Source organism: Ctenopharyngodon idella, chromosome 12 (genome assembly GCF_019924925.1).
Source record: "Ctenopharyngodon idella isolate HZGC_01 chromosome 12, HZGC01, whole genome shotgun sequence".
NCBI classification, from domain to species: domain Eukaryota; kingdom Metazoa; phylum Chordata; class Actinopteri; order Cypriniformes; family Xenocyprididae; genus Ctenopharyngodon; species Ctenopharyngodon idella.
Genome location: NC_067231.1, coordinates 7,983,345 through 8,000,254, shown reverse-complemented (window position 1 = coordinate 8,000,254; position 16,910 = coordinate 7,983,345). Strand labels below are relative to the sequence as shown.

At 35.1% G+C, this 16,910-nt stretch overlaps 1 protein-coding gene across 2 annotated transcripts in view; it reads right to left on the bottom strand.

Moving 5' to 3' along the window:
• Positions 1–16,910, bottom strand: part of raraa (retinoic acid receptor, alpha a) — a 190,705-nt gene that overhangs the window by 110,153 nt on the left and 63,642 nt on the right. For both annotated transcript variants that reach the window (XM_051914971.1, XM_051914972.1), the window contains exon 2: positions 9,589–9,645. The gene's annotated coding sequence lies outside the window, so the exon portion shown is untranslated. The remainder of the gene's footprint in view (positions 1–9,588; positions 9,646–16,910) is intronic.

The following is a 16,910-nucleotide window of genomic DNA, read 5'->3' as shown; positions in this document are numbered from 1 at the left end:
GTGTGTCACTCAGAAAAAAAAAAAAAAAAAAATCTGAAAATACCCTCAGGGCTTAAGGGGTTAAGTCAAATCAACTTAGATAATTAATGTAGTTCAAATAACATAATATTTTGAGTTTCTGTTGATTAAACCATTTGCCTTCATTGTATTAACTCAAATTTTTAATTTCAATGAACTCAAAATTTTAAGGCAACCAGGTAACTTACTTTTTTAAGCTAAACTACCAATTCTTTTTTTTAAATTTATTATTATTATTATTTTTTTTTTTTTTTTATACAGTATATTGGCAGTAAAATGGCAACCTTTTTCCCCCCTTTTCACACAAATTATGATTAGAGGGGCATTGACATTTCCATCACATAACCGGCTCCATATAGGGGTGAATTCAATGTGTTTGGGACACTTTTTGCCATTGAGATGAATTGGAAAAGTGTCTCAATCAACCTAAATTCACCCCATATGACTTTTCTGATGTAGTAAACTGCTCCGTAGCTTATCTGATACAGAAGCATTTGCAATGTGGAGCGCAATCAACACAATCAAACACAATCACAATCAAAAAGCTCAAAGACTTGTAGAAGCAAGCTAAAATGGAATAGCTGCTTCAAACAAATGTGTTATCTCAGTTTTGCTTTTGTTACCACCATAGATTTATGGTAGGGTTTAGATGGAGCATTAACATTTTAGCACCGATAGAGCATGATAGAGCATTAACATTTTAGCGCCACTAACCGGCCACTAACCTCTGTTTTAGATAAAACTGAATGCGTTTGTAGCATCACTCACTGGACATTTCCCTTTGAAAGTGTTGCGAAACATGAAGCATTGTAATACTGTTCCAATGAACCTAGGATGAATAATAAATCCAGAGTTACAAAGTTGCAGAGATTTTATCATGGTTGAGTTTTTTTTTTCTTCTTTTTCGCTTTAACCCCTTAACTGTAGTAAAATCACTTATTGCATTATTAAAAGATTATTTAAAATAGAAAACAAAAAGAAATACACAGATTAAAAGGACACTGCACTAATGACAGATTGATATATTCAATGTGAAGTCACTCACATAAAGACTGAATTAGACGAAAACAAAGGGGTGATGTTGTGCTGGTGAGAGCCTCTGCTCTGCAGCGCTCTCTTTCACATTTGCACAAAACTTTCATTAGCGTGGATGGCAGGGTGCGAGAGCAGCCATATCTGTTCCATTAGCGTCGCTCACCATAAATCAGACTAATCTCTCCTCGAGGGCGCACGCTAATGACACCGCAACTGCCATCGCCACCGCTACCCTTAACTCACACGCACCGGCGTCTGTCATTACGCCACCTACCCTGCCCGCCCCCGCGCCAACCCAGATGAGCAAGATGATTGGTCAAGGGATAAACAGACTGCTGCATAGAGGCCATTCCCACTTGAGGAGAAAAAACACATTTCAATGTCTTTTTGAGCTGCAGAACAGTGCTGAGCACAGAAAAACATCGAAGATGGTTCATGCAAAAATGAAAATTCTGTCATTATTTACAATCTTCATATCATTCTTCATATCATTTTCTTCAGTGAAACACAAAAGGAGATGTTTAGCAGAATGTTCATGCTGCTCTTTTACAAATAGCAGTCTCATTCAAACTGCCGAATAGTCAAAATTGGTGTGCACCATTTGGTTACAAGACATACGATAACATTATTTCAAACCTTTGAAATGCAAAGTTTGATTATGCATATATGCAAATTCCATTTGAGAGCTACAGCGGAGGGGAAGATTATCAATGGGTGGCAACATAAATTTGGGTCTCTCTCATGCAAAGCTATCATACAACCTCAGAAGACTCTGTATATAGAACATGAGTGCAAATTAAACAAGTTTCATAGGGAAGTGGGGGTCAAATTTTTCAAGAAATTTGGGAAATTTTTGTTTGTGCAACCCTAATACTATACACAATTAAGGCCATTATACTCATGGACTAAGTTCTGTTTCGTTCTTAGCTTAGGTATAAAAAGAATTTTGAAATACCTGATCAACAGTATACTGTTAGCGAACATCCCGAAGCGTTTAGATGAATATTTAAATATGTGCTACATGCTTCAATAACAACAACAACAAAAATGACAGCAGTGAGAAAACAGCAGTTAAGAAAGCAGCCGGAGCAAACTTTGAACTAAGTTTTTTTTTTAACTAATCACGCCATTGAACTAATTTTAACTCAAACATCACATTTTTAGAATGCTGTGTCATACGCAAGGTGCTGCAAAAGACGCAAGATGCGAGACGCAAGCACAGCGGTCAAACATGTCCATATAGTGCTTGTTTTTATAGAAAAACAATGGAAAAGCAGAGATATCAGATGTCAACTTTTAAATTAAAATTTTAACACTATGTGACACTGATCCTAATAGAAAGTGAAGCTTTTCATTATCTATTCAGGTGAATATTCCTTTTAATTGTACGTCTATTTAGTTCCATCTAATTTTTGTCGTTATTCAATCATCAAAATTAAAATGGTTTAGTATATCTAGGCTTCAATCCTTAAAGGGTTAGTTCACCCAAAAATAAAATTTCTGTCATTAAGTACTCACCCTCATGTCATTCCAAACTTGCAAGACCTTGGATTTCATCAAAAATATCTTAATTTGTGTTCCGAAGATGAACGAAGGTCTTATGAGTTTGGAACAGCACGAGGGTGTATACTTAATGACAGAAATGAAATTTTTGGGTGAACTAACCCTTTAAAGCTACACTATGTAACTTTTGGCCCTCTAGCGGTTAAAAAACAAAACTGCATGCATTTTGCCGGAAGAACATTGTTTTGGTTGTGCCTCGGCTCTGCGTGACTCGGTGGATGAATATGGTTATATACTGCTCATAAAACATTCACTACTAGCCTTAAGAGATAGGCTTAACTAGTTTAGATGGAAAGGATTTCCAGCTGACTACCTGAAGACGTTGCTGTAGCTATACACCCATTAATTGACATAATGAAATGACCCTTCACAACAGATAATGCTTTACAATGAACTCTGTTAGAAAGCTACGGCAATTATGGCAATATGACAATTTATCTTTTCAATAAAATATCTTACTCACCTGTTGAGTAATAAAAACTTCATCTCCTTGTCGCTTTTACAACATTTCAAAACACTTATGTTAAAGTGGTAACACTTTATTTTAGGGTCTTTTAACTAGTTGCTTAATAGCATGCATATTACTAGAATATTGGCTATTTATTAGTACACATTAAGGACATATTAAAGGGATAGTTCACCCAGAAATGAAAATTTAACGTTTATCTGCTTACCCCCAGGGCATCCAAGATGTAGGTGACTTTGTTTCTTCAGTAGAACACAAATGATGATTTTTAACTCCAACCGTTGCGGTCTGTCAGTCGTATAATGCATGTCAATGGGAACACAATCTATAAGAATCAAAAAAACATGCACAGACAAATCCAAATTAAACCCTGCAGCTCGTGACGACACATTGATGTCCTAAGACACGAAACGATCGGTTTGTGCGGGAAACCGAACAGTATTTATATCATTTTTTTACCTCTAATACACCATGTCCAACTGCCTTGTGCACGGCATCTGGTGCGTGAGGTGTGTACACGCTCTGGCATAGTTTAAAGGATTAGTCCACTTTCAAATAAAATGTTCCTGATAATTTACTCACCCCCATGTCATCCAAGATGTTCATGTCTTTCTTTCTTCGGGCGAAAAGAAATTAAGGTTTTTGATGAAAACATTCCAGGATTATAGTGGACTTCAATGGTCTCTCCAAACGCTTGAAGGTCAAAATTACAGTTTCAGTGCAGCTTCAAAGGGCTTTTAACGATACCAGACAAGGAATAAGGTTCTTATCTAGCAAAACGATCAGTCATATACAAATGTATATGCTTTATAAACACAAATGATCGCCTTGCACGTGCTTCCGCTTTCCGTATTCTTCAAAAAGCTTACACTGTATGTCCTACGCCTTCCCTATCCAACTTACAGAATGAACGTGGCACCAGTTCCGTTTTTTCTGTAAGTACTGTAGCTTTTTGAAGAACACGGAAAGCAGAAGCACGTGCAAGGCGATCATTTGTGTTTATAAAGCATATACATTTGTATATGACCGATCGTTTCGCTAGATAAGACCCTTATTCCTCGTATCGTTTAAAGCCCTTTGAAGCTGCACTGAAACTGTAATTTTGTCCTTCAACTGTTTGGAGAGACCATTGAAGTCCACTATAATGAGAATAATCCTGGAATGTTTTCATCAAAAACCTTAATTTCTTTTCGACCGAAGAAAGAAAGACATGAACATCTTGGATGACATGGGGGTGAGTAAATTATCAGGAAAATTTTATTTAAAAGTGGACTAATCCTTTAAACTACGCCAGAGCGCGTACACACCTCACGCACCGGATGCCGTGCACAAGACAGTTGGACATAGTGGTGTTTTAGAGGTAAAAAATGATATAAATACTGTTCGGCTTCTCGCACAAACTGATCGTTTCATGTCTTAGGACATCAATGTGTCATCACGAGCCGCAGGATTTAATTTGGATTTGTCTGTGCATGTTTTTTTGACTCTTATAGATGGAGTTCCCATTGACATGCATTATACGACTGACAGTTAAAAAGTTAAAAAAGTTAAAAATCATCATTTGTGTTTTACTGAAGAAAAAAAGTCACCTACATTTTGGATGCCCTGGGGGTAAGCAGATAAACATCAAATTTTCATTTTTCACTATCCCTTTAATGCCTTGTTATGCATGACTTTATTCTATATTCTTAATCCTACCCAATACCTAAACTTAACAACTACCTTACTAAATATTAATAAGCAGTAAATTATGAGTTTATTGTTGGAAAGGTTATAGTATATATGTTCCCTATACTAAAGTGTTATTGTCAAAGTCTGTTCCCCCATTCCCCCTACCACCCTCATTTCTCACCATCTCCGAATAAGTCAAGCCAATGTTGATTCTTGTTTTATTATGAGCTCTGTCGCATTCTTTTTTATTTATTTATTTATTTTTGCCTTTTTGCCTTTTTGTCTCTCCTCTGTTTGACTTTTTTTTAATAATGGGTGATTCCCCAGAGGTTCGAGATTTTGCCTGCTCCGTGTCAACCTTTCTCACTCGTTGTGACAACTAACCTATGCCACTCCCACACCATACAAAGTAGCCGGAGCAACTTTTCTCCATTTACGGATATGAAAAGACTCACAGGTAAGTGACATACAATTTCACGTGAAAACCATAGAAAACCGGTCTAAAACATAAACACTTATAATAAATTAGGGTAAGACAAAAACACGTTTTGGAAGAAGGATTGATGATGTATTGACTGGTAATTGTGTTAATTTTGAAAAGTTACATAGTGTACTTTTAAATGGAAGTCAGACCCCCTCAAAGACCCCTACACTCCATAAACATAACAATGTACTCTTTTTTTTCTTTTTCTTTTTTCTGTGTTTTACCTGTATTTTGAATTATGCATTGCATTGTGTTGTGTTTTAGGGTTAAAGAAAATGGTAACACAATGGTAACACGTTACATGTACTTACTATAGTAATAACAGTAAATTATGCATAATTACAAGCAACTAACCCTAAACCAAACCCAAACCCTAACCTTAACACTATAGTACAAGTACACATATTTAATATTATTCAGTAGCATACTTATTTGTGTAATTACGCTGTAACAACAACACCTCAAAATAAAGTGTAACCGATTTTTGTCTGTAAACGTAGCAGATAATGTCCTGGGAGAAAATTTCCTGCATATATATATATATATATAGTTTTTATTTTATTTTATTTATTTTTTTTACAATTTTGTATTTTATTTATTTATTTATTGGTTTATTTGATAGGGACCATGCATATTCATGAACATTGTTGTATAAAATACACCATGTAAATATGCCAGAATTAGTAAAAATAACTACAGGTAACATAAGACTAACATAAAGACAGCCAAACAATCATACAGCATTCATTCACTATAAATGAAAAGATACACATAATAATGACATTTACATTAACAAAACAAACAACAAAACGAAAAATACATAATGACAAAGACATTGTTCATCCACCTCTATACTGCATTCAATTTAACAGTGAAAGTGTATTTTGTCTTTTGTTTTTGAGTTTGAAAGTCCCCAGTCACTTTATACTTTTATTGTCTGGAAAAAAGCAACTTGGACATTCTTAAGAATATCAACTTTGGTATTTAACAGAAAAAAGAAAGAGTTTGGAACAAGGTGAGGGCGAGTAAATTATGACAGAATTTACATTTTGGGCTGAGCACATACACAACCTCACATTACAAACAAAACTAACCCACACACACCATCACACACCCATAGAAAACCGGAAACATCATCTTTCGCTCTTTCAATATCACACACACAGGGTGCTGATATTACTCATGATGGATAGCTCAATAGCGCCCAGCGCTGGGTAATGTGGCTGTGTTTTGATTGGGTGCAGAGTGGGCGAGTGATTAGCTTTTAGGATTTATGATTATGGCTTATCAAACAATACACACAGCGTGACTCTACTACACACATGCGGTATCATGGGTAATCAAACAGCACGGCTTATCCATTGGGAAATACACACAGCATTGCGTACTAAAGCTCCCAGCATGGGTCGACTGTATTTGAGTGAGACACACAACACTCACAATACTGGATCATATAACAAAATTAAGCAATTCTAAAACTGTGTGATTCACGATTGCACAATGTTAAGGGTGTATAAAGGACTAGAAATAAACTGATATATCTTATATTTTTAAATAAGTTTGCCTGATTGGACAATTAACAGATATTTCTCTACCCCACAAAAATAAATCATGAATCATGTGCTCAGTAAGTACATTGTATCATAATTATTTTTGGTTACACTTTATTTTAAATAAGACAAATAAGTACTGAGCAATTTTAATTAACTACATGTATTTACTATAGAGTTACGGTTAGGGTTAATTACTTGTACATGTAGGAACGCGTAACTACGTCACCTTAAAATAAAGTGTTACCTTATTTTTTAATGTGAATACATCTGGCAACAGAATACAACCCTCTTAACTTTGTTTATGCAGTCCAGTTCACTCATCACAATGGAAATAGAAAGTCCAGCAAATTGTGGTATACAATCTCAGACAAAGTGCTCTGTTGTATAGGTCCACTGCACATTTTGCCATACAGTATGTATTACAGTAGGTAATTTGGGAATTGTATGCATACAGAAGAGCTACAAAACAGTACACATACTGTAGAAATAGTATAGCATGGTAGTAAGATATTCTGTTACAGCACAGCAGAGGCACATATGAGTATTCACTAAGGGCTTGTCTGCATTGCTCAATGCTTACAGTAGGTTTAAAGCTTTCCATAATAAAAATTAGTGCTATAAAACTACAGGTGTGACCAGGGCTGTGCTAAGGATTTGGCTTAGAGTGTTAGTAAAATATCAAAAGAGTTGTGCTAACATGAGTGTACACCATCCCCATCGCACATCTTTAGAGATCCCTTATCCTAAATTCAGTGACAAGGGCAAAACATTAAGAAGCTAGAGTTTTTAAAAGCTAAACACACTAAAAAAGTGTGTTTAATTGTATTGAATGTGCTCACGCAGTGTACTTCAAATCTTGTATACTAAAAAAACTATACTTGGAGATTATATATATATATATATATATATATATATATATATATATATATATCATTCATTCATTCAAGTGCTATCAAGCCATTCAAGCACAATAAGGCACAAAAAAAGAAAAAAGAAAAAAAAGAACTCAAATCTGTACTGGCATGCTGTATGTGAAGCGGCTCTCTGTGAACAAACACCCAAAACGTCCGCACAAAATGGCGCTTCAGACAGAGCGCCAGCACCGCATTTAGTTCTCTTTCCCGCTTGAAGTATAAATGCTTGTCAGTTCATTCAGCAATTCACTTTAACCATGTTTCAGAGACAATAGAAGTAATTATTAAATTACATACAAAAGTTACACTTAAGTGGTTCAAAGCACTCTTATGTTCAGCTAATTGTATTAAATATAAATTTAAATGGTAACACATTTTCACTTAATTGTAAATAATTGTAAATGCAAATAAGTGTCCAAAAATATTACATTCAGTTAGCACTTAAGTATATTCTTTTAAAGTATATTATTTCAGTAATAAGTACACTTTTTAAAAGCATTCTAAAGTGCACTTCTTTACAATGGAAGTCATTTTACTTCTATATTTTCCGAGTGCAAGATAATATTCATCAATAAGTTTATTGTATTCAACAAGCAATGTTCTGGGTTAAAAACAAAAAAACAAAAAAAACAACAGGGCATCCAGTAGGAAAAAGTGAAGACTTGATTTTGTCCTTTGGGAATTAATTGGATTGTGAATAGAGGATGTTAGGAAAGAAACACAAGCTAATCTCTAAAACACAAGCATTGTCATGAGGAGGAAGAAACTGTGATGACAGTACACTTCATAAATCTGGCTGTACAAAAGACCATAGGAAGTCTGATGCTTAGGGGATGCATATCTTTGTCACAGGCTAGAGACAGAATCGCACTCTTGCCAACTGTGACGTATTTTTCTCCAGGACAATAAAAATGACTCGAAACACAACAATAGCAACTCTAAAGTGGCTAAAAACCAAAAAGCTTGTCCTGGAGTGGCCTACACCTCACTCCAATTGAGTATTACAATGTTAAGACGTCACTGCTTTAATTGCTGCCAAAGGTGCTAACTCTGGTGGGTAAATAATGTATTATTTTAGATTTTATAGTGGTGCTTTCTGAAGCAAGTTTCGCTACTATTAGAAGGGTTGGGGATTTGAACAAATGTAAATGTACAATACTGAAAAAAGATTGCCAAGAATTGTACTGCACTAGTTGTATGAAATAATAGAGTGCTGCAGGGATGACATGATTTTATAGGCCAATTACCATTACGGAAGTTAGCATTACCCTGGTTCCCATCAACAAAAAGCCAATAGTATTTTCCATTGGCTTTTGGATTATTGCCGAAAATAAGCTTTGCGACCAACAAAAGTTTATGATTTAAACATAGGCTATAAATGGTTGCATGACTTCAACGTCATCACCAAGCTTCCAACAACTCTTTCAGTTTTTATTTAATAACATTTTCCCTGAAAGTTTAAGTTATAATAGTTTGCAAGAGCGTGATTATAAACACAATGAGGCTGTGAAAGCGGACTAGTGAGTAGATGAGTTTTCCTGTTTGGCGTGATCATGTTTAATTTCCCTGGCAACTTCTGTAATCCTATTTAGCAATTTGTTAGCAACCGCCTTTTTCAAGACACATAAAAGCTGAATAAAATGAATGGGGTATTTCTGAAGTGTTTTATGTTGTAGAATAAAATGTGAAAATATCTTGAGCTTGTGTTAACTTGAGAATTTTATTTCAGGCATCTAACCAAAATCCATTGACGTTGGGACGATAGAACTGAAGGATTAAAAATGCTAACTTGTTTCAGAAGTCCCCTTGCAGGACATTATATGTAGGCCTACAAGTATAATGTTAAATAATATTTTCTGCATGTGAGTAAGATTGTATTCATACCTGGTTCATTGTGTTTGTCTTGTGATGAGTCAGTCCTTACAGATCACATGTTTGTTACTAGGGAAGAAAAAGAGAAAGCATTAGTTTCCCTTTGGAAAGAAATACAACAAATGATATCTTTTTTATATTCTCAATTGTTTCTTTCAGACAAGATTAAATGGAGACCTTCGCTTGAGTGTCCTGTTTCTCTTGTGTTTCTACTAAAAAATGAACCCAGTATAATCTCATATGTATCCTCTATTTTCAAAACATATCTCAACAATGTTTCAAACTGTGCACAGATTTGTGAAGATTCCAATGTCTGCAATCAAAACTCAGAAATCGCAGTATGAGCTCAAATACTTCACATCAAATTATTCCAGTTTCTAAGCCTTTTCCAAAATGTAAGTAATGTTAAAAAATGCCATTTTAATCAAATTCAATAGCAACCTCACATGTATCCTTCCATGCCATAATACACTGTGACTTACTCAGTTAGAAAATGGCGGACACACAGAAGAAATATTAATTCAAATTATACTTCCGTTATATTCAATACAGAAATAATTTGATTAAAACAGATTGATTGAAACAGTTCAATCTAATTACCAACTAAAGTTATACCCAAATGTGTTTTTGTGCATATTACAGTTAGCTTAGCAACATGCTAAAGTCAAACTCTACTGAAGCAAAGACTATAGATATAGAAAGACGGTTCACTCCTATTAGTTATGAATGGGAGAAACTGCAACGCGCAATATGGTGGAATACGTCCCGCCTTCTCAGTAAAAGAGCCAATCACTGATTAGTAAAGTCATTGCGTCACTGCAGCTGCCGTTAGAGGCTCCAGTTCCCACAGAAATCTGAGACTTGCGCTTAGGACTGCACATGCGCATTGACTCGTCTAGCCTGAAAAATAAGCATTTTTAACACTATTTGAGCATAAGAAACAACAGTTATTGGACAGTTCATGTCAGATTTTGTTGCTGATTTGAAATATGTTAATTGTGAGTTTGCCATGCAGTTTTTGAGATTTCTGGATTCCCCCATTCAAATAGATAGGACTTGGTCTTTGATGCCCGAAATAGCTGCCCGGGGCGTTGCAAATATGGCCGCCGAGTGAACAGACTTTCCTTGAAAGGGACTTTGACCGAAGTCAATTCTAAGTGGAGATGACTATTTCAACTTACATGAGGTTTCTGCCTATGTGCACAGCATTTAAAATCAGTGAGATTTCATTTCATTTAGCAAGCATGCCTATGAAGACAGCAGACAGCAAGACAACTCACTAGATTTTGGGACAGAGTTCAAATGTGTTTGCGGATGTATGAGAGAGAAATGTTTGGAGAAGAAGACAAAAGCAAGGCAGTTAGGAAAGGAAGAGGTAGGGGGAAAAGAGAGAGGAAGGGGGCTGGGGGAAAAGAAAAACAGGACAAGGTACATTTTTCATCCCTCCTCCCTTGTAGCATTCATTCATCTATCCCCTCTAGTCTGACACAAGCTGAGAGACTAATGTCCATTGTGTCTGAGTGTGTGCGTGAGTCTAGCATGTTGCTTTGTCTGAGCTGATTTCTTCTCATACGCAAAGACAGACTCTGTTATAAAACCTAGTGAGCTGCCTCACTGCCTTCTGTGGCAGCATCCTAACTGAAATCAGATCTTCATGAGACCATACAATGCATTATAAATATTCATATTCATGTTTATAGCTATGTTACTCACATAAAAATTCAAATACAAATATTTAGTTTTAATTTCATTGATCTATTTTAATCTTTAGGTATTGAATGAAATATGTTTATTTATATGATTTTATAATTTTAAATTACAATTATAAAATATTTTACAAATAAATGAAAATATATTATGGTTTAAATTTGTATTAAATGCAATTAGTTGAACTTAAGAGTGTTTTTTGACCCACTTAAGTAGGACTTCAGTACACATTTATATGTAAATTCATAATTACTTACTGTATATTGTCTTTGAAATATGGTTAACAAGTACTGTTGAACTGACAAGCATTTATGGTAAACTAAAATATACTATATACTAAATATAATGTCATTTCTATTGAAAGTTGTCATGTCATGTATTCAATTATATTGGTAATTATTACACATTTGTGTAATAGTAGCAACTTATGACATTTAAAATATATTAGCTTTAAAGGTTATATCAGTTAACATGGTAAAGTTGCAATTATAATCAAATTAAAGAAATTTAAAGTACATTTAAATTAAGTGTTTCTTTAAATCAAACCTTTAATTTGACATTATTACAAAGTGTATTTATAGTAAGTATGTTAGGAAACAAACTCATGAAAGTCTACTCTTTTAAGTACACTTAAGAGACCTTTTATTTCATTAATATTATATTATCTGTAAGTACAGTTTTAAAAAAATAAGGTTACACTTTATTTATAAGTTGTCTTTTTTACACTGTAATTATACATTTAAGTACTGAGTAATATTAAGTAACTTCATGTACTTAGGATTAGGATTCGGTTTGGTTTGTTTTAGGGCTAGCTGCATGTAATTATGCATAATTTATAGCTATTACTATAGTAACTACATGTAACATATGTAACAATGACACTGTAAAATAAAGTGTTACCAAATATAATTTTATGATTTAAAGTACACTACAAGTGTACATTCAATGCACTTCTTTAACACAAGGCTCATCTTGGATTTATTTTTTCACTGAATTTGTCACAGTGGATTCTGGGATTCCCCTGTCCACAAAAGTCTCACGCTGTCAAAATTATTTATTGCTAATACATTTCAGTATTTTTCCCTTTAAAGTTATATGTTTGGCTTTTTATGCTTTTATTAGATAGGACAGTATACAGATCAGACAGTAAAGCATGGGGTGGAGAGAGGGAAACGGGATTAGCAAAGAACCTCGAGCCGGAAATTTACCTCAAGTCACCAGAGGCAGAGTTGCACAATATTTTAGAGTGGTGCCCACAATGCTATATGCTCTGACCATTTCAATAAAGAATCTAATATGTTTATTTATAATTGACATTTTTTCCCTTCATCAGCCATCTTGGATCTTGGAGTATTATGCAATGCATTCTGGGATTGTATTCAAATCAAGTCTCTCCAAAAGAAGCATGCAATGCTGCTTTTGAATTTGGCCCATTTTAATCAGCTGTGATGCATAGAAACTAATTGCACACCTATTCAACAAGTTACAGTACATGATTCAAGGTATCATTTGTGCTCAAACGGTGCAAGGCAAGTTGCATAAAATTTACTATACGCACGCACCAATTTTCTACAAGCAGTAAGCTTCTTGAGGCTGAATGTTATAGTGATTTTACTATGTTTAAAGGGGTTTTAGTCCTTTTTGCGTTGTATCTAATAACACCTCTGGCTGTGGTAAATATCACTGCAACGAAACCTCTTGTAGCTTACTGGCTAAATAGACCTATTTAGTACTTGGCGTATTTGCTAAAACAAAATATGTTTGGCATTTCAATGGGAAAAGTAGAAACTGTACAAAAATTACCCAATTAAATGATCTTCAGTCCTACAGGTGTGTGAGAGAGACAGACAGAAGCGCATTTGTGAGATAAACAATGAGTGAATTGACTGTGTGCTGAAGCGTTATACAGCATTCAGCACAAGCCAAGTCCATCAAATCCATCACACACGCACACACACACACACACACACACACACACACACACACACACACACACACATAGTAATGTAGGTCAGAATAATACATCAGCTCACAGTCAATTATACACTGTGTGTGTTTACTTGCTGCTGGTTTTATGTGTGGGTGGACAGCAGGAGTTGAACATGTGCTTGAACACGTGTGTGTGTGTGTGTGTGTGTGTGGGGGGGGGGGGGGGGGGGGTAAACCCTACGTTATGGGGACAAAATGTCCCCGCAAAGATGGCAATATCCGGAATCCATGTCCTTGTGGGGACATTCTTTGGTCCCCATGAGGAAAACAGCTTATAAATCATAATAAGTGATGTTTTTTGAAAATGCAAAAGGTTTTCTGTGATGGGTAGATTTTGGGGTAGGGTTAGGGGATAGAATATACAGTTTTGAACACTATAAAAAACTGTGTGTGTGTGTCGATGCCAGTCAGTGAGAGCATGTGGTTTAGATTCAGTGAGCTGGCTGCACTGCTGGCGTCTCTCCAGAGGGAAAGACCTTTACATGCACACACATTTCTTTAGTTTACTGCCTGTTCTTTCTCTTCTGTCCTGACACTCCTCTGTCAGCGCCATCAATCCATCCATCACCACTGTGAACTGGTAGGAAGAAAGAATAACAAATAAGATCTCTTTAATATCTCAATTGTTTCGCATGGAGATTTCCGCATTTCAGATATTTTTCCTGTAATGCACATGCGTTTCTCTAAGGACAGCCATTACACAATATTTGTGTATTCTGATGATACAGCTTTTTTTTTTGCAAGCAACGTATACAAATTTTCATTAGTTTCATTTCATTACAAGGTCATTAGGTATTATGTGCTCGTCTGAAGTGTTGGAGTGACAATCACAGTAATTTGCAGAAGTTGAAAGTGAAAAGTCCCAGATTACACTCATTCTCCATAGTTTACTGACTACACAATGTCACTGCATCATCACACTGTCCATTTCCCCTTCAAAGACTCTGTGAGTGCTTTATAAAATGGGTTACTACAAAATAAAAATATTAAGAACACACATTTTCTTTAAAATTGTTTTATAATGTGCACTATTATTATGTTTTCTCTGTATTCATCAGCCAGCACTTAGAAACAACATACTTTTTACTGTAATTGATCTAATCTTATTGTATTGTTTGGTCGTTCACATTGATTTTATTAGTTAATTAATATGATACACTCACACAGCCGTTGGGACACTGCACTCAGATTTTGCCATTTATGCAAAACCTCATCTCTGCTAGCCAAATAGATAAGATTTCATTTGTGACAAATAAGCAGAATTTGCAACAACAATGTAGAATCCAAACATTTACATTTGAAAGGCAGGCAACACAGCACTGGTCCGAAACGGTCACACTGGCCTCAGGCCAGCAGGCCATCCTTATTGTCAAACCATGAATTTTGATGAAAAATGTTGAAAGCCAACATTTTTTGATTAACGTTCACTGAGGAATAATTTACAATGAGACCATAAACCATGTAAAAATGTCTATTTTGATTACGTTGATGTGTACAAATGATTGTGCTGATTATTATCAGAGATCCTCATCTGGTTCTGTTTCATGCAACAATTTCATCTCATCTGGACTCTCAGACTTCCTCCTTTACCTCTGATTTTTTGCCCGCTGTTTTACGTCTCATGCCTTCTCTCTCTCTCTCTCTCTCTGTGTGTGTGTTAATGCAGGGCTTCGGAAGACATTACTGATTCGGCCGTACATGAGCTCTGTAAAAAGCTTTCCATTAGTCTGATACTGTACACAGCCATCAATCCACTCTAAATCTAATCACATACACACATGCACGTGCACACACACACACACACACACACTCACAGAACATAACCACATAACTACTATACAAACATACATGGAGAGACACGTCAAACTCCACAAAGATAAATATATAAGAAGCTCTGAACAGACAGAGAGAGGAAGAGAAATAACATCCTGTCTACTAGGAAGCCTTCATCTGGGCTGCGTTTCCCGTACAACGACGTAACTCGCTGCTTAACTACCATAGTATGATGCATTGTTGAAGAAATCAACTAGCTAGTCATGACTCAAGATAAGGATTTATTAAGTCCACATGTCATGCAAATAAGAAACTATGCTTCTAAGTTGAGAGCTGTAGATCCAACCATGCAACTTTGCAATGCTGTTTGCGAATGTTTCTATGGTTTTGGGAAACACTGACTCGTTGAACTATGCTAATAATTTGCGACCATAGTTGGCTAAAGATGCTTTTGGGAAACGCACAGTTTTTGATCAGCTTTTGAAGGCATTATACACTGTAAACTCTGTAAACAATTAATTGGTTTGAGTAGGATAAACTTAAATTAAACAAATTAGTTCAGTCAGATTAACTTTTATGAGTATTTAGCACATTTTTTTTTTTCTTTCAAGTTCACAGAACTGATCTATTTTAAGTAATCTGAAGTTTAATTGTTTTGAGTTTTATGAACTTATTTCTTTTAAATGCTAAAATTAAGTGTTATAATGTTTTTTGTGCAAGATTAATGTTAAGTGGGAGATTTAGTATAGTGATTAATGTTTTGTTATGCTAATTTAGAAGAGTTTCTGTTAATGTGGGTTTTTGGAGAGTTACCATCATGGTGTTAAGTGTACATGCGGCTTGGTTTGAGAGCAGGTAAGTTAAATGCTTTATATTGCTATACTCATTCAGCAAGTGCTATACTGCTATTGTTAGCAAGTTAGCTTATTCTGAATTAGCTTGTTATAGCTAGCTAATTTTACACTAATAAAAATGTTTACATTGAGGTTACATGATAATTTTAAGTTACTCAAACATTTCAAGTTAAGAACAATTAAACTATGAGTACAAAATAAAAATCTGCCAGTTCTGCTTACTTAAACTTTGAATTTCTTAACTTAAAAATTTGAGGCAACCGATTGCCTCAAATTTTTTGAGTTTTGCCAACTTATTCGGATTTACAGTGTATATGAATTAATTGTTGTCAGTGATATCCCACAATATGTGTGCAGTTTGCAGTTAGTTAGTAGATTAAAAAGTCAAAGAACTAATTCTTAAAAGTCATTTTTTCACATTTTTTAAATGTACAATTCTAAATGTGCGACATGGAAAGACATGCCTCTACAAAAATATACCTATACATACAATTTCCTGCAGTTTCCAGCTGAAATGAACACTCAACACAGTAAAATGTCAATAAATTTTATTTCCTTTCACACATATTATGATCACGGGGGCGGATTATTTGTTAATAAAGACTTATTTTCACATGGTTCCTTGCACAATATGTTATGGTCTAAAACCACTTACATGATTTGTAAACTAATACATTTTGATTTGGCTTGTCTGACATAAACTTGCTCGGTAGTTTACCTGGTACAGCATTGCACTTGCGATAACAGAGCTCAAAAAAGAGCTCAAAAAGCTCAAATTTTTACCTCACGGCTCCTTTTGTTAACATTATTGGTTAGGTTTAGTGTGGGGTTTAGTGTACTGTAGGTGGTATGTTATTTTCAAACACTAGAGCATTAACCTTTAAGCGGCACTCACTGGACATTTAAATTCAGAACTGCCGTGATACGTACAACAACCAACGTATAAAACATTGCCAGATTCACGTTCATCTGGTTTGAATAAAATTGAATATGCTTTTTGTACCACTCACT